The 18,748-nt window shown below is 39.3% G+C and overlaps 1 protein-coding gene across 6 annotated transcripts in view; it reads right to left on the bottom strand.

Annotated features, from left to right (window-relative positions):
- PLCB4 (phospholipase C beta 4) overlaps positions 1 to 18,748 on the bottom strand; it is a 239,374-nt gene that overhangs the window by 114,927 nt on the left and 105,699 nt on the right. For all 6 annotated transcript variants that reach the window (XR_006168825.1, XR_006168830.1, XR_006168831.1 and 3 more), the window contains exon 3: positions 14,639 to 14,706. The gene's annotated coding sequence lies outside the window, so the exon portion shown is untranslated. The remainder of the gene's footprint in view (positions 1 to 14,638; positions 14,707 to 18,748) is intronic.

Here is an 18,748-nt window from a genome sequence, read left to right as displayed (position 1 = left end):
CAAACTCTCTTCAAGGAATTTCAATGAGAAATTAACACATGCTACTACTCTTTGACAGTGGCACATGTTTCAAAACAAGCACCATTCAAAACTGAAAATCACAAAAATCACAGCTATTTACTAAAGTAACAGAGAACTCTAGTTATTTTTGAAAGCATAATGAATGTGCAAAAATTGATATTCATATGATCACCTCAGTTTAATTACTCTCCCAAGAGAATATCAGATGCATAATCAGAGCCAACTATACTGATTCACAATTTAAACACTTACATAAGATGAAGAGGAAAGCCCACATTACAGATGGCAAAATTATATGATGCAGGGAAGGTGACAAATTCAGGTTTACCGAACCTAAAATTATGCTGAATGGCTTTAAACTTGAACTTCTTTTGGAACACTGCCAAGGATCTAGTATCAAGGGATACTTTAGAGAAGCATATTCTGTATGCAAAAGTGCCAGGAGAATATGTTAGGGAAATTAAATCATTCTGTTCCACTATTCAGCACTCACAGAAGCCTGAGCAGAGGCTGGTAATTAGCTAATTTGCATGAATGTGTGAAGAACAGTATTTAAAAGAATTCCAGCAACGCAATCTTTAAGAAACAAGAGAGCCTGGCCTAACTGGCTAGCAAGCTCAAATATCTTGTGATCCTTCTGTCTGTGGCAGGACAAACCACTTTTAGCTGTACAAGGATGGGTGGCTAGACTTCTGAAAATAGCTACATCTACAGTTAAATGTGTCATTCTCTCACAAAGAATCTAATCAGAGTCCCATTTAAATGGACTGCAAATCTGGATCAAGAGAAGCAGCAAATCTGACCATCATTCAGAATACCCTGCCGAAAAGTAAACACTGTTCTTGTGTTTATCCAACTATCTTCAGGACTGTGCTCAGGAAAAGTACCAGGGCAGTCAAGGCTGAACTCCAGAAATCTCCTCTAGGTGCTACTGAGTAACATGCAGCCTCTATGGATGCTGTTATGGTCCTTGAAAATATCACAGACCTCTTTACTTAACTCACACGAAACGGTAACTGCTAGCCCAATAATTCAGAATTACTAGGTAACAAGAACTGTGTGTTCATACAGCATCATTTTCATGCAGGATGATTTACATCCCAACAGTGCACACCATCTCTTGCAGGCAGAGCTGGAGGAAGGCAATCACCAGCATGTACTGTACACAGACCTGCACCTGCTGGCCACTACCACTGGGCTTCTAGCTTACGGTGCTAGGGACCAGGCATCACACCAAATCAGAGGTCTGCTGAAATGGGATTCTCATTTCTCCACCGGTCCTCAAAACAGAGCGAGTCTCCCGGACAGTATTTAATGCACAAAGCCCTGGGTGCAACTGGGGCTTGGTAAGCACTGTGCAGACTCACCTCGGAACAGATCGGCTTCTCTGATGTTTGCATTCAAAAGGACAGCACTTTTGAATGCACTCCACCACCTTGCTTGACTTTGCTAATTAACTACAAGCCACAGAAAAAAAGTGGCCCTGCAATCCAAAGGACCTCTTCATGAATTTGTTACTTTTTATTTACTTCTAAAAGAATGCCAAGTTGAAGCCAAGGCACATCTTCTGCAAATCTGTTTTTAAAATGATCATTTTGGAGTAATTTCCCATAGGTTGTAAATTACTATCTCCACAGATTTCCAGATGCTCCAGGTGAAGATTTTAATTTGAAATACAGCTATTACCTTTCCTATATTCAATGTATTATCTACCAAGGCTCTAACTCTACAGTTTCATGCCAAGTCCTCTAGGCAAAATCATGGCAAGTCAAACCTAAGTCCTTAGCTATAATGAAGAATATTTTACATAGAAAAGGATAACACCTTTAACAGCACGCACATTTGTTTTTCTATTGCTGGTGTTTTGTACTTGGCATTGCAACAGCAGCTGTGGTATATCATCTGTCTATAAGCTGATCAATTCTGTATATGCAACATGCATTTCAGAAGCAATACAGCTTCTACAGCTTCATATCCTGCTTATGAAACACCAGCCCAAAAGCTGTTTTCAAAGTTACACAAATATTACATCCATTCTACTATGCAAACATTCGTTCTGGAATCTTGACAGCAAGGAACTAACTATTAATGCTTCAACAACATTTGCAAGTTGGAAAAAAATAAAGGAAGAAATGTTCTGCGTCAATAGAAGCCTCCTCTTCATGGAAATACATGCCAAAAATAAATATGGAATTCCCTCATGTGGCCCTCGTGCTTTCTTCGCTGTTTTCCCATAGACTTAAAAAACTTCAAGTATAGGTTTGGATTTAAAAGAAACATACATCAAAAAGTTGTGGAGCAGAAGGTAAAAAAAGAAAACAGAAACCAAAAGAACCTACTTATTTCTAGTGGATTGTGAGGCTTGTAATTATCCGCATTACGTTCATAGATAATGTTATTACAGTGAGATGAAGTTAACAGATTTTATGCAGTTTCTTTAACTGAGAATAGCAGAAAAAAACAGAAAAGGTTTTGGACATGGAACTCATATTTTTAGTACTGAAACAGAAACAGCAAAGTTGGATCCAAATGCAGAGTATCTTTCAGCTTGTTTTGCCTTTAATCTTCTGCTGGTTTTTCTAACAACATTTGTAGCCACACTTCACGGTGCAGATGAAGCAAGTAATTCTCTCGAGCAAGCATAACAGAGGTACAGAAGAAAGTACTGACTTAACTGCTGGGACCCTTCTATGATAAATCACATTTCCAAACAGACTGCAAGTAATTATTATCAATCAGCGGTAGGAAAAACAGCTTTCCTCTCATATTCTCAAACTGTAGGCGTATAACATAACCCTTGCTGCCCACTTTGCACCTTTCCCAAGATATCTCCACTTTCTGCCTGTCATCATGCTCAGATGTCCTCCAGCTCTTCAAAGACCTCCCACCTAGCTGAATTAGTTGGTTTCACTGCTGTGATTCAAGTCCCTTTGTCTTGACAAACTCTCATACCCATCTCATTTCTTCTTTTCCTTTATCATCATACTATGTCTCTTCTTCAGAGAGAAGTTTCTTGTGTCCTTCAAATTCTGACTATTCCAATTTCTTCTCTCCCTCTCTCATCTTTGACTATTCATGAGCCATTAAAAATATACCATGCATGTAGGCCTATCTTACAGGCAAGGCATACAAAGATTCATGTCAGATCTTGTTTCAATTGCCAGTTTAGCTGCAGGCCCTGTGGCACCCCAAGAAACCCTGCTTATGCCTCAACAGAAATATTAGGTAATCATTTTGCAACTTCAGCAGCAGCACAAAGGGAATAGAAGACAGAGCATGCTCACTGATACAAACCCTTTGGAGATTTTAAATTCAAAAATGAACTGAGGATAAAAGGAACAGAATCTTGAAGTCTTAAACCGTCACATTCAAGTGGATTTACTATGGCTAAATGGACATCACTGACTTAACATGACTGACCATTTTATTGAGTACAAACTGAGAGTCAGAGACTGTTCATTCTGCAGGTGTCAGAGTATCATCAAGGCTGTTACTAAATAGTAACTCTTCTTTCTTAAGAACGTGTAAATAATAGGTAACTTTCATGACATAGGTAATATCAAAACCTTGCACTCAATAAATCATTGATCGCTTAAGTGAAAAGCCATGTAGTAAACAAACTTGATTACAGTGGCATGCAAAATTAACAAAATAAAGATGAGATATTGACTTACAGAGCCCTGTTCTAAAAGGACAGAATAGGCGAAGAGCGTGCGAGAAAAATGCTTGCATGTTGGCTGGGCCAGCAGAGCTCCACATGCTGAAGATAAAGAAGTAGTCAGCCATGCTGCTATTTGCAGTGTACACTTAAAATTGTCTGCTTTCATATATAAATGTTGGACTCAAAGGGCACAACATTAATGTCTCTAAAGGGAAATTCTGATCCTTGTATTGAGGACCGCCCATGTGAGACACCCAACACTAGAAATCCCAGGTCTGATTCCCACATAGAGCCCCTCCTAACTTCTTCCAACCAACAACTGACACGGCTACAGATTGAAGCCTGATGTTCCTTTCTAGTTCATGCATCTGTCCAATATCAGTTTTACAGGTTTCCTACACAAAAATTCTTTGTTGCTTCCCAGAGGAAGGAAATTAGTTCCTAAAAAAACAAAAACATATCAACACCACACACCAGAAAAAGAACAATAAAAACTCTCACACCTGATTTAGGCAGTTTGGCCTGAGGGAAAGGAAGGTCCCTCCCCTTTCTTTCCTTTATATTATCAGCAGCTTCACTCTGCTGGACAGCCCACCAGTGAAGGTCTCTACACAAGTCCTTGCCATCAGAAAACCACTGGTACAAAATGTAAAGAGAGAACAAAAACTGGTTGTTCAGGCAATGCAAGGAGGTGGAAACAGACATCTGACTGGTCCTCTCCATAGCAAACTACTGAAAAGCAGAAAGATTACAAAAGATACTATGCTGAGCTGCAAGCTTAGGGATTCCTATCTGTGTTTGTTGAGCCATGACTTTCTATTTGATTAAATGAACTTCGTATTTGGTCGCGTAAATTCAGCATACCAAAACATTGCCACACGTGGTATACCAGTAACAGAACTGAGTGAAAAGGCAACATGTGAAGGGAGGAAATTGATGGATCAGAGGATACTTGCATATAAAATGTCAATCAATTATGCAACCATCTGCATGATGTGAAAAATTATTCTCCTGAAGGAATGTACTTGAAAATAGTCTCCACAACTTTTCTCTACTCCACACCTCTTCCATTTACTGAGCACAAGCATGCTTGAACACTGCTATGGATTACAGAACATTTCATTAAACCTTAATCTCTCACAGGAAATAAGACTACAGTCTGTAGCTGCTTCACCCAGGCTTCACGTCCCACACTGTGCCAGCTCCTGCTATCTAAGTATTAAACTCACGAACCCACTGTGACCAGACCCACAAAAACACAATACTGCTTCACAGAGTTTTATCTCAGAAGAGATTTCTCCCTTTTTCAGGTCAAGTAATAAACAGTCTTTAACACTCTCAGTAACAGCTAGATACAACTGCATTACTGTACCAACAGCCATATAGCACACATTCACACTATACAACTGGGGTCAGATTTTCAAAGTTGATCAAAACTTAAGACTTTAGGAGAATGTCACTCATTTTTAGGTTCATGAGCAAAATGCCTGTGCTGTGCTGTGCCTGAATTTCCAAGTGCTCAGCACCCAGTGAGAACAAACAGTCCTGGTTCATATCACTTGTATAGCAAATAGCCATTTCTCAGCAGACACTATCAAAAGCTGTTCCAGCTTTGTTCTTTTCAGCAGCATTGCCGCCTAATGGCACCAAACATTTCCTGCAAAATAAAGATAGGCTTACTTAGCTTTTCAAAATAATTGATTTAAAAAACTGGGACAGAGAAAATGTGGAATGTATTAACAGGTCCTGATCTTTCAGGAGGAGCTGTCAGTTGGTCTGTATGAGAGTAGACCATTCTCCTGCTGTGTAACCTTTGCATTTCAGGAATTTAGAAACTGGCCTGGGTGGAGAAAGGCAAGAAATTCCTTTTCTGCTGAACTCAGACATAAAAAGGATCTGAGTTCAGAGGTACCTTGTCACTTTGCTTTCCAAGAAATAAATTCTTTAAAAAATAAGTATATTTTGCCAATCTGTATAGTCATAAAAATAGGTTTACATAATTTGCTGCTTCTCTTCTACATAGAATATGTTTTTGTTACAATTAAAGTTAAGAAATAAGATGCAAGTATGGTGATTGAAGTGCAATGTATGTTCAAGAACAGATTGATCTCTGTTTTTGTATTTTGTCTTCTAAGACAAACAGGCAAAGCAGAGACTTGACATTGTTTACCATAATAACTGTTATTCTGATCATGCCTCAGTATGTGTGCACATATGCACAAGTACCTTTTTATAGACAACGCTGTATAAAAGCAGCAAGTGGCTTAGTAATATAATTGAATCCATCTTGAGCATAAAATCTTCATCCGCTCCTAAGACTTCTATCTTTCCCACTTTCTGGCAACCCTGACAAATCCAAAAGGTATATACCTAATGAGATTCAACAAAGCAATCCCAGATACGTGAACAGACTGGGAGAACAGCTTCTTTAAAGTAGCCTTTTTGGGAAGGACTTAGTTTTTCTTCTACCAGGACTGCTTGGCACAAGCCAGAAGTGTGCACTTGCAGCATGGAAGGCCAGCATTATCGTGCGCTGCACCAAAAGTGGCTATTGAGGAGAAGGAGGTGATTGTTCACCTCTGCTTTGTCCTTGTGAGGCCCCATGTAGAGCACTGCATCCAGGCCTGGGGCTCTCAACTCAGGAGAAATACGGAGCTTCTTGAGAGAGTCCAGAGGAGGGTCAGTCAGAGGGCTGAAGCACCTGTCCTACAAAGACAGTTTGAAGGAGCTTGGCTTGTTTAGTTTGGAGAAGAAAAGGCTCCAGGGAAATCTCACCTCAGCCTCCCAGAACTGAAAGGGAGATAGATTATAAGCAGGAGAGAAACCAATTTTTTACATGAGTAAACAGCAATAAGATGGGAAAGAATTTTAAACTAAAGGAGAGAAGATTCAGTTTAGATGTCAGGAGGAATTTTTTCACAGAGAGGGCAGTGAGGGACTGGCTGCCCAGAGAAGTTGCAGATGCCCTTTTTCTGTAGGTATACAAAGCCAGGTTGAATGGGGACCTGGGGAATCTGATCTAGGGACTCATCTAGAGGTCGGTACCTGCCTATGGCAGAGAGCTGGAACTAGATGATCTTTGAGGTCCCCTTCCAACCCAAACCATTCTATGACTCTAGGACTCTTCTCAAAGATAATAAAACTAGTCAAATTTAAGTAATGCCTGCTGACTTTTACTGTTTACAACCTTAACTTTACAAGAACCCCTAAACTAATGCACAGCAAAGCCACTGTTGTGGAACTGGAATAGCTAGGTTATAACAGGGAATCAACACTGTTTGCAGGGCCTGCTTCCCATTCAGTACTGGCTAAAAGCCTACACAGTTTCAGCGGATCCAAGCTAACTTGAGACCTTCTAATTCCTCCCCCATCACTTTGCAAGTTCCCCATAAGAGTATGCTGTGCTACTGATTACAACACATAGTTCCTTGCCAATAATCTCTCCAGAGCAGAGACTATTTTTTATAAAACTGAAGGTAATTGTAAAAGTTTTTAAATTCTAAGAGGATCAAAGGGTCAAATGTTACCTTTCAATTATGCCTGTTCTAGACTTACAACTTCTGTAATTTCTCACTGTGCCATTTCTGCTCCTCTTATTCCTACTACCTTCCGTTGCAGCTCTGAAATGTCAGAGAACTCAGAGCTACTACTCCTAATTTTGATGCCTCTAAGTTGCCAAAATACTCACAGAGAAACCTACACATCATGCTTAGGACAAGGTAACTCAGTGCAGGCAGAAAATGCCTGCAGTTCAATAAGGTAATACGACAATAAACAAAATATTGTACACATAGAAAACCGCAGTGAAAGCTAAAATAGATGGTATAGAAGATGGCACGGAGTCTGAAATCATCACATACTGCACTGAGGTGAACTGAAGGAAAACAAGCACATTGTAGAAGTATTACTTTAGCTGAGAGTCAACACAAATCACAACCAAATTGCAATCCATCAAGAAAATGTGCTTTATTTGTCCATAGGTTTATAAAAATGCAAAAAGACAACACTTCTCCACTATAACATGATACAGCCTTGCCATTCAGCAAACTGCATTCAGGTCTTGCTCTTCTCTGACATCGCTAAACTCCATGGAAACCTTAGAATGACATTTGGACTGAAATAGGCTCTGTCATCCCAGAACTCAAAAATAGTCTAACAAAAGATCTTACATCTCATTTTTTGGCTGTACATTTTCACCACTTAGCACAGTTGAAGAGTTACAATTCCCGTTGCCACTACGAAATAAAGTTTTCATTCCTAGCAATCATAGCATACACAAGTTGAACCGTTTTTCCATTTGAGGCCAAGACAAGATTCAGAGTTACTTGTAAAGTACAATGCACACTGAAAAAATCAAACAAAATCAAAACCGACAAAGATGAGTCTGCATTGAAGGGTAGAGGACGATAAAAACTGGGAGATCGGACTCCTGAAAATCTATTATATGTATGTAAAGCATTACCCTGCTATAAGCAGAGGGCAGGGTAGAGCAAAGAGATCCCTCTAAAAATATTTATTAGTATTATTATTTACTCAGGGGGATCATCAGGGGTCTGCCTCATTTAAATGAGTGCAACCAGATGGGTCATGTTGGTTTTATTCCCTCCTTCTCTTTGCAAACTCAGCCAGCCTCCATGACTAATATTCCCAGCACAGGGTCAAGGAAGTTACTCAAATTTTTTACCTAGCAAACAGGTCCTCTGCAAATGTGTTTTGTGCTGAGTTAATTGGACAGACCAAGACACATGCAGGAAAATAGCCAGGAAAACTGTTTTCTTGGCAAGAAGCCACATAATTTTGTTCCAAGAAGAAAACACATATTTGTATGTGTGCAGGCAGTATATGTTATACTGAAGTAACCAAAATTATTATAGACCAAAATATAAAAAATAATCTTTAAAAAGAGATTTGAGACTTGGATAGTTGCAAGTATCATACCGCAATAAAGTGTACTTTCTTGAATGCAAATAAATCACTATGAATTTCCAGTGATAACAAAATGTACATCACCATAGAAAATTTCTGTGAGGTGTGGGAAAAAAAAAAAAAAAAAAGATAGACCGGCAAAAGAAAACAAACAAAAGAACCCAAACTGGTTCTTTTACAAACAAATATTTCTATTTGTTTCATTTATTGTTATCAATTCAAAGAAGCAGGCAAAGAATTACAGGATTCATTCCTAAAATGAGGTCCCCCCCACTTACAGCTGCAAGTACTTAAAGACTTTCAGAAAACTACACCCTAATTCCTTAGATCTGACCTTCCCAAATTTAACTCTTACAAATGCTTCCCCAGACACAGTTTATTTCAGTTCTAGGCAGTGTACTTGTAGTGTATTAGTCTACTTTCTAACCTAATGGAGTCATAGGGCTCTCTTATATTGCTGATTTTCAGATACTATAGCAATACAGCAAAAGAGAAATATCTCATGGCCAAGTTGTTAATAGCTCGCTAGCTCAGGTAACACCACTGTTTGGTAATAATATCCAAGGTAGTCTATCAAGTCTGTGCATGCTTAGGATTTTTTGTTTGTTTGCTTTGTTTGCTTTTTTCCTTTTTATCTCAGAAACCTGGAAATGTGTGCTAGACAGAACTAGCTGAACTCAGTCATACTGATACCTTTAACATTTGTGTTTTAAATCTCAGAACTTATGAGTTCATTTGTTAATAAGCAACCAGAATCACAGAATGGCCAGGGTTGGAAGGGACCTCAAGGATCATGAATCTCCAACCCCCCTGCCACAGGCAGGGCCACCAACCTCCACATTTAATACTAGACCAGGCTACCCAAGGCCCTATCCAATCTGGCCTTGAACACCTGTAGGGACAGGTTCCTGTTCCAGCACCTCACCACTCTCTCTGTAAAGAATTTCCCTGTGACATTCAAACTAAATCTTCCCTCCCTCAACTTAAAACCATTTCCCCTTGTCCTGCCAAGCAGCTAAATAAGAGGCTAGAGACTCACTCTGAATAGACAGGTCCACATCAATTTGTAAACAATTAACAGCATCACCCTAAATAGGATTTTTGCTGTTTTATATGAAAGCAATCTGATAGATTATGGAGGCCTTGATCCCAGATCTTTGAATGAAGGGGTATAATCACTGCTAGCACTTGCCCACATTAAACTTTCAGTTAATATCAAACAGGCCCTAAGCAGAATGCTTAGGGCTATTAGATGGATACATCTGATTGGAACAGGTTGCCCAGAGGCTGTGGATACTCCCTCCCTGGAAATGTTCACAGCCAGGCTGGGTGGGGCTGTGAGCAACCTGGTCTAGAGGAAGCTGGCCCTGCCTATAGAAGGGAGTTGGAACTAGATCATCTTAAGGGACCCTTCCAACCCAAGCCAGATGTTAAGATGTTGCCAGACAAGGATCTTTAGCTGTTAACTGAGTGTCCACATGCTCTCTAGCTTATCCCTTTCTCAAACTGAAAAGAAGAAACAACAGGGCAGCCGCATGGTAGCACTTCTATTACCAAAGTGCTGGGGCACAAGTGATTTTATCAATACCTAAGGACTGAACAATGCCAGTTTTACAAGCATGCATCTTCAGGGCGCACAGCCAGCTCATAGCTTTTTTCCACTGTCAAGGGGCCCAATACACCCCTTGTTTGTGTTCATTACTGATTACAGGGATGGAGTCCACAGGATGGCAACAAACAGCTTATCCAACACGAGAGGAGAGGAAAACAAATACTGTACAGAAATACTTTTTGCTCCCTCTGAAAGTTCCTTGCAATTTGGTGTATGCTGTGCCTTACACTTGCTAGGGACAATATGTCACCTCTACATTTTTTATTTTTGCATGGAGAAGAAGAGAAGCATAAATGAACCACTGGATTTAACTATTAAAGAAGTATCCATCCAATAATACAACCACCATGCAAGAATTTATAAAGATTTAACCATCAATAGTGGCCATGAGGTGATACCTAGCGGGGAGAAGACCTGATCAGACCAATCAAGTAACCACATTTTTCTTAGAATATTCTTCTGCTTTTTAGAGCTCAGAGGCCTTGAGCCACAGGCAATGTTCTTTCTTAAACGGTTTCCTTGGTGGGTCTTTTTTCCACAAGTGTGTATTATCGATTCATTACAGTCACACAAACAAGTTCTAAATAATATGAAACCATGCTAACATATCTGATTTGCTAGTTCGGACCAAATTTCCACCCTTGCAACCCAGGCACAGGTACCCAAGGAGGGAGGGCAGTGAGACTGCAGCCTATATCTCTCCCTGTATCTTTGCTTCACTTCATTTTTATGATAGTTTCAAAACCATCAAACCACAATGGAACATGAGAATGAAAAAATTTCCAGCCAGAAGAATGACTCAGTAAATTAGATTAAAACTATAGCAATAAATTGCTGCTTGTGGTTTGCTTATATTTTTTCTCCTTTTGCCTAATTCTGCAAAACCGGCCCACCTTCCTTTTCCCTGGCTCCCACCTCTGACAGTAAGAAGTTATGAGGCCTTAATATCCCTGCAGCATGAAGGAGAAATTGCTTGTTTTCTTCTCCCCATGAGGCTTTTACGAAACATTTAGACTTCACCAGCTCAGCAAACAGAATACAAAACACTGCCAATAGCAGAGAACATCAAGGTATGTTACCAAGTGTACTTAATCAACAGAAAGAAAAAGACAAGGTATGTTTTTTTTTGTTGTTTTTTTTTTTGTTTGTTTGTTTTTGTTTTGTAGCAACTGATGTTAAATTGCATGAAAATTTGTTACAAATTGCAAGCTTTTGTTCCTTTTGTTACTCATCCTGACCACAATAAAATGCTTCATTCTGGACTCTGAATAATTAACTGTAAAAAGAGAAATTGCAGGGAGAAAAAGAAATTCACAAAAGACTATTGAACTTCTAAGCATTTATTAAGGAGATTAAGGACCAAAAGCGGTAACCTTTGACAAAAAGGTGACATACATATCCTTCCTAGGCAAAAGCTCCAGCTGTATCAGCAGAAAGACACTGCTAGGCAACTCACACTGAAGCACCAAGGGTATTTCAAAGCAAGGAGTTTGTTAATTGTAAAGCCACCACACCACTTGATCAAGCAAGAAGGATGAGACAAAGGAACAGTTGGAATGAGATGTTTTAAACTCCATATTTTAAAAAATGCTTATTGAATACAAGCCCTCTTTCCCAATATTATCAGCAAATTACTGCTCTAAACAGATCTCAGCCACTGTGTGCTCTTGTGCAGCTAAATAAAATCAACTCATACCTGCTGTATTGTGAGGATCTCACATGCAGGCTTTCACACTTTAACTCTTGCTGTTAAAAAAAAACAATCCTATCTGATTCTGAGAAAGGTTCATTCAGGCTTCTGACACACAAAATATTCAAAGCCAGCAAGGACAACCATACAATTTTACACAGAATGTAAATGTAGTTCATTCAGATGAACCTTCATAGGCCACAGAATCATGTTAGAGATTTAGCATTGGACTCAGATGCTACAGCTTGTTTTGTTTACTTTTAGATAAATACTTGTCTATACTCAAGTAGCACTTTAATTTAGAAGTAAGCCCAAATATAACCAAATTATGTTTGGTATTTGTAAGTTTAAATCATTAGAGGCACATTTTCATTTTACAAGATACACACACACAGGCATCCATATGCACCAAACAAACCCTGCAGCTCAGCAACAATACAAATGTTTTCTGAACTGAGCCTGGACCCTGTTCTACCACAGCCAAGTACTCTGTTATCCACTTGATTTCTGAACAGCATGTATTCTTTTTAGCTCATTTGAATGCCAAAAGAGACTTATGGTGCTATTTGTCATTTGCCACGCTATTGTCATCTATTTCACCCCTTGGGAAAAAAACATCCACCCACAATTTCTAAAGCTTGTATTAGTGAGTACTGCCTAGCACTAACTGTATTTCCAGGAAAAAAGATCCATTTTTTCAACTATTCTAATCACTGATTTAAACTTTAACAGTAAAACAAACAGATTCAGTTTAGGCATTCACAGTCATACTTGACTCATGTTATGCCAAAGAGAAAAAAAAGTACAGCAATACCACTTGGTATATCCACTGAGATTATGGTGCTGGGAAAACGAGATCAGAGAGTACTGAGTTGTTTGGCCCAGAGTTGAAGCATTTCTATGCATGAAAAAGGCCAGGTCAAAGTAATGACTGTACCAAGTAGTTACTTTTTATCCCCCCTCACTGCTGAGTATGCACGAACTTCTCTGCACAGTACTGATGGTAGAAGAAAAGATCCAAATTTTCTCCACTGCTCACAGTAATATTTGCTTTGGCAATCCAGAACCCATAGTGATACTGATCCAATAGACCAGAGCATTTAAGCAGACTGGCCATTCCACAGTGACTGTTAGGCAGTTTATCAATGAACATCATCCTAACTTCTCCAGGAATATTTAATAAACTAATTAGAGACTATGGGAATGAGCTATCGTGACAAACAGATATGCATTAAAGAGTGAGATATTCAGGTGCACCACAGTGAACTGTCTGCAGGAATAGACACATTTCCAACAGCAAATCTAAGGGAATTCCAAAACATTCATTGCGCATCATCTTCTCTAGAGTGAAAAGTTTAGGCACTATACTCAATGCATCCTAAACTGAGCAGGCTATAATAACCATGGTAAGGTAGTAACAAACTAAGTAATGCTAATTACAGTCAACTCTTATGACTGGAGGAAAAGGATTCCATTGGTCTTGAAATCTTGGATAGTTGCTGACCTACATAATGAAAGATAACATGAAAAAGTCTCTCTCAATGTAGGTCACTGATCCAGTACTTTTTATTAGCCTGTATGCCTTGCACTTCAGCAGCTTCATCTGTTGCCAGTATTACATGACACTCATTCACAACAACAGAGTTCAAAATTCAGTCAGAGATGTCCCTATTTACAGAGAGCAAGAACTAGATGAAGCATCTCCCTAATCGTTTTTTTCTTGGCTTGATTTTGTCATGAGAATTACTGAGCTTACTGTAAATCAAACAAAAGTTAGGCAAGTGCCAAACCTATGGTACAGTGGTGGATTTTGTTTTTTTTTTGTTTTTTTGTTTTTTTGTTTTTTCAAGTGAGCTGCAATTTGGGAATGCATCTGGAATCCCACTAGCTGCCTAGGTAGCTTTGCTGTAAGAAACGTACATCTGTATTTCTGTTACTTCACGAAGTTTCTCTTCACAAGCTGGTCCCCCACATAGCCATGATACCTGACATCTTCATAAACTGAGAAAGTTCTCCGTGAAAATGATACTATCAGCTGCCTCAAAATTTACCAATCCACCAATTACAGGGCAGCAGAAGCTCATACCCCATATGATATAGTCATATAGTCACTGCCACTCAAGCTGGCTCCTCAGTTTAAAAATCTGTCTTTTTTGGGTCTTGAATATTTTATGTTCTTGGATCAGGCTACCAAGTCTTCAGTGACACCAGTGACACTACCAGCTCTCAAACTTTTCTTAAAACATCAGTCAGTTGTTTGTTTCTTCACATTACCTAAGCTACTCCAGCTGTAATGACACCATAAAAAAAGCATATATGTGTTTTCCTTTGCAGTTTAAGAAAAAAATAGTCTCCCAATCGGGTTAGTTGTATATTTCCACAGAAATAAGAATAGGCAGTAGGCTGAAAAAATAAAATATTGTAAGCCAGCATCACCGTGAAATAATCAAAACCTAGAAATTGTTTCCCAAAGTAACAGTCTCTTTGTTCTCCAGTACTGTTAATCAATTTCAGTTTAGTTATTATGGGGTAATGTATTGAAACCAGGTCATACACCAATAAATCTATAGCAGATTAAGAGATTGATATAACATACCCAAAGCTTAAGCTCAGAGACAGAGGGAGAGGGGAGAAAGATGGAGGAAGGGGAGGAGAGGGACAAGGGGGCTATAGCACCACTTTTACAAATTCTGCTTATCTTTCAATTTCTAGTTTACAAACAACTTACAAAGTAGTTCTGGACTGGATGGAAAAACAGCGGTCTAATTAGGCTGATGTGCTGGGAATCTCTTCCTTCTGTGAAGCAATAAAACAAAAAGAAGTTCAATATAAAATATTCTGTCATCTGCTAAATCTCACTAATGGCAAAAACACTCCCCCACACAATCCACACAAGCACAGTATCAGGATAAACACTTAGGAACAGGATTCAGTTACAACACTTACAAGTCTCATGGGAAAATTTTTGCTATGTATCTTTGCGTAGAAAAAGATAAGTTATGGCTAGCAGTGCTGGAAGTTCTGGATGAAGTATGCCATTCTCCACTGCACTGTGCCACAGCAGTTTTTTTAACATTCATAAAGCATCCTGAATGATTAATAGTCATCACAAAGAAGCAGATGAACAGTGCTGTCACATTTATAGCTTCCCAGAATAAATGCTAGCTGATTTTAATTGTTTGTGTTTCATGTGTTCCTTAGATGAGCAACAGAGTTGGTAAGATTTCCCTACAGAAGTGCAAGCCTCAGTAATGCAGAGTTGAGTACAGCATGAACAAGAGATGCATTACAGAATGAAGACCATGATCCTTCTGCACATCCATTCCCATATTTCTAACCATCCTGCTTGCCACAGTCAGGTTTCACCCACAACTATGAAACTAGTTGCAACTAAAATATTTATAAAGAGCATATTAAGATATCATCTGTATTTCCACACCACCTTGGAACTGCAGTCATAGGCTACACATTATTTTCTGTAGCATTGTACTAGAACAGAGCCAAAGATATTCCGTGACCTAATCATCTCATAGGAAAAGTTGTCAGAGGCATATGGAACTAAACTGATAACACTGGTCACTGCCTTGAAACACTGGTTTGTTTACAGAAAAGAGACTTTCTATGAGGAACTGAAGAAGGATAATGATTCAGCTTGCCAGATGTTATGATAGCATCTTTTGCTATCAAGAGGTCTTGAGTTGAGAATGCAAAAAGTAAGCAAAGAAGGATTGGGACCTGGACTGTTCAAGAGCGAAGGCATGTATCTTATTATGTAGTGAATCAGAACAGAAGTGAAGGCCACAGGGAATCTCAGTAAAGAGCCCTGAAAGTAAAAAAGTGCAGTTGGTATTCGATGCTTAAGAAGCCAGGAAAAGAAGTAAATGGGGAAATGATATCAAAGTAGCAATCTAATCTGTGAAATCATTTCAAATTGGAATGAGTGAAGTAAGACTGAATTTTATCAAGACAATTATCAACACAAAAGAACAAGAAAATGACATAAGAATCAAGAAAAAAAGATGCGTTCACAGCTGAGAAGCTTTTTCCAACAGACGTTAAGCACAATGCACAAAACACAGTCTCCCCATGTGCCATTCTTGTCTCTGACCCTAAATGATCCAACTTATAGATTCAACTAACACCTAAAATTGTTAGTTAGAGGTGTGTCATGATGGTACTCACAGTACTCACTCATAGGAAAGAGTAAAGTGGCAGAGACTTGTGGAAGACCAGTGAGGACAAAAGGAGGCCCCAGACAAAAGAGTGCACTCGTAAAAAGCAGTTTTATCTGCGTGAATGAATTTTAAAAAAACAAACCTGAAGATGGACAGGGGAGACTGAATATAACAAAATGCACCAACAGCAGATGGAGCTGTGAGTTAAGAGAAGAATCTAACTTTCAAGGGGATGAGTTAAAATAGCGGTTCTGAAATCAAGACTTAAAACTCTACCTTTATGTTAAGTCACAAAACAATCCACAAGAGCTGAGATAGATACATGTCTGACAACCATAACACATTAGCAAGAGTAGAAATGACCTGCTGCTTCTTTTTCCTGCCCTTAAATAAGCAAAGATTGCCCGTGTCTAATGCAAGTGAGATTCCAGCCAGCTTGCCGTCAACCAAGTGCCTAGAGAAGCCAAGTGCCAGGCACATACAAACTCTCGATCTGATTTAACAGCCACATCAAGGGGTTGTTCACATTCTCCATGCTCTGCAGTCTACACTGCACGATAATAACTTCTGAAATTTTTCAGAGGGGCACAAATGAAAATTTCACACTATTGTCTGAGGTCTGTCAAAAATAGAACAATTATTTACGATGAAGTCTGTTTACCTCAGGAAAAGCATCAGCAATCAGCTCTGAGTTAAGGGGGAATAAGCTCTAATATTTTTAAGGATCTTCAAAGCCACAAGGCATCATATCATCACCATAAGGAAATCTATTAATGGACTGCAGCAACACACACTCCACTCCAGATCCAAAACAAAGTTGAACAACTCCACTAACTCCAGGTGATATTAGAAATTTTACCTGAAACTTTTCTGCAAACAGAAACATGGCAAAGACATCACCTGATCTTGTAGGAAATGGATTCATGTCAGGCAACATGCAACGAGCCTACCAAGGGTAAGAAAAGCTCTCTTTGTCAGAGTTCTAGCAGCCATTTTGAAATCTGATTCTCCTGTGTACTCTCTCCAAAAGAAGCAAGCCTGTGCCCGTCTGCAATTGAGGCACAAAAATGCAACTGCTTCTAGCACTATTCACTGAAGAAAGATCCCAGCAGAGCGTCCATGAGAAGGAGCAACAGAAAGGAAATTTTATAGAGTCTTTAGACCTTCATTCCATGTGACCACTACCCCAGCTCACAAGTAGTCTTCCGTGAGTCTTCTCCAAAGAAAGAACAGCAACCATCATTGCCACAAATCTTTTTGGTGGGCAGAATAAACAGTTGATCAAATTGGCATTATAAGGCCTATTTTTCACAGACCTGGGAAAGAGTCTGTGGCCGAAAGCTTGTCTGCAAGTCTCATCAGTTAGCCAGATGAAAGATGTATCATCTGCTCCTACAAATCTTGTTTCTCTCAAGGTAATAAAAAAGAAACAAGCATGTTATAAATAAGCATCCAATTGGCAATATTTATAAATATTTCACAAGAGGTGGCACTGAGGCCTAACCATATCACATGGTGCTAATTGCAGTCTGGAGCCTATTTCAACAAGCTGTCACAACGGGCTGTCAAATGGGAATTATGCACATAGCTACAGGGTAATAAATAAAAGTATACGATTACCTTGATCAACAATAACAGAGGGGAAGTACAGGATAAATTTCAGCTTGTAATTACGTAATTGAGTCCATAACCACATAGCTGGCCTGATATACATAAAACAATTAATTTATCCTGTTTTTGTGAAGCTGAGCTTTAAATCATGTTGTGTAATTTATAGATCGCCATAATGCATCCAGCTGAATATTCTGTGTATCCCAGGACTCATCCACATAAATTCCATACCAAGTTAAAACCACAGAACAGTTCTTGGGGCCTTCAGAATACTGACATTCATGCTAATTATTTGCTACTCTGTACTCATGTACAGCTAGATGTCAATTACAGCACTGTAGGATTAGTTATTATTTTTGTTATTTAAAACATTTGTATATTTTTCTCCATCCCCTCTGAAATCATCATCACAGCAAACATACAAATGGCACAGTCAATCTAGCTCAGCACAGAGAGAACTGCCCCTGCCACATACTGTTCCTAATTTCAGTGCCCTTCCCTGCACAGAGCTCAGAGGGAATCAGAAAGAACAAAACCCCCACAGTTTGACCTGAGAACAGACCATCCCCCAGCCACTAACCATTCTGACAGGCAGTAAATTCCTTTTTACTACTGCTGCAGTAGAGACAGCAGATGTACACAGACCCTCCCTTTGCTTCTGCTTGTTTAAATCTAGCACATAGCTCAAGTCACAAAATAAATACATAAATAAATAAATATCTCCAAGATGAGCAAATGCACGGCTGCCTGGTGAGAGATCCTGCTTCCCACTCTGAGGGCTCTGCATCTCGCACTGCACTCAGTAAACCTTGCTCCTGAAGAGCTGGATCGATAAAGAGACAAGAAGAAGAGGCTGGACGCACAGATAACCACCCACTCAGCTGTGAACAGCAGTGCCAGCATGTGACCAGGAACAGTCACTGAAAGGAGAGGGGAGGGGTTAGAACAGCAAACATTTTCTGTTTGTTTCTACAAACTCAAGCACATTCAGTTACTATAAAAGAGAACACAGTAAAAGTAACCTTTAGATCAAACAGCTGTGAAAACCATCA

This window comes from Centrocercus urophasianus, unplaced genomic scaffold, assembly GCF_019232065.1.
Source record: "Centrocercus urophasianus isolate 14NV4802_14NV808 unplaced genomic scaffold, USGS_Curo_1.0 seq_10, whole genome shotgun sequence".
In the NCBI taxonomy this organism is placed as follows: domain Eukaryota; kingdom Metazoa; phylum Chordata; class Aves; order Galliformes; family Phasianidae; genus Centrocercus; species Centrocercus urophasianus.
This window is presented reverse-complemented; position numbering and strand designations above follow the sequence as displayed.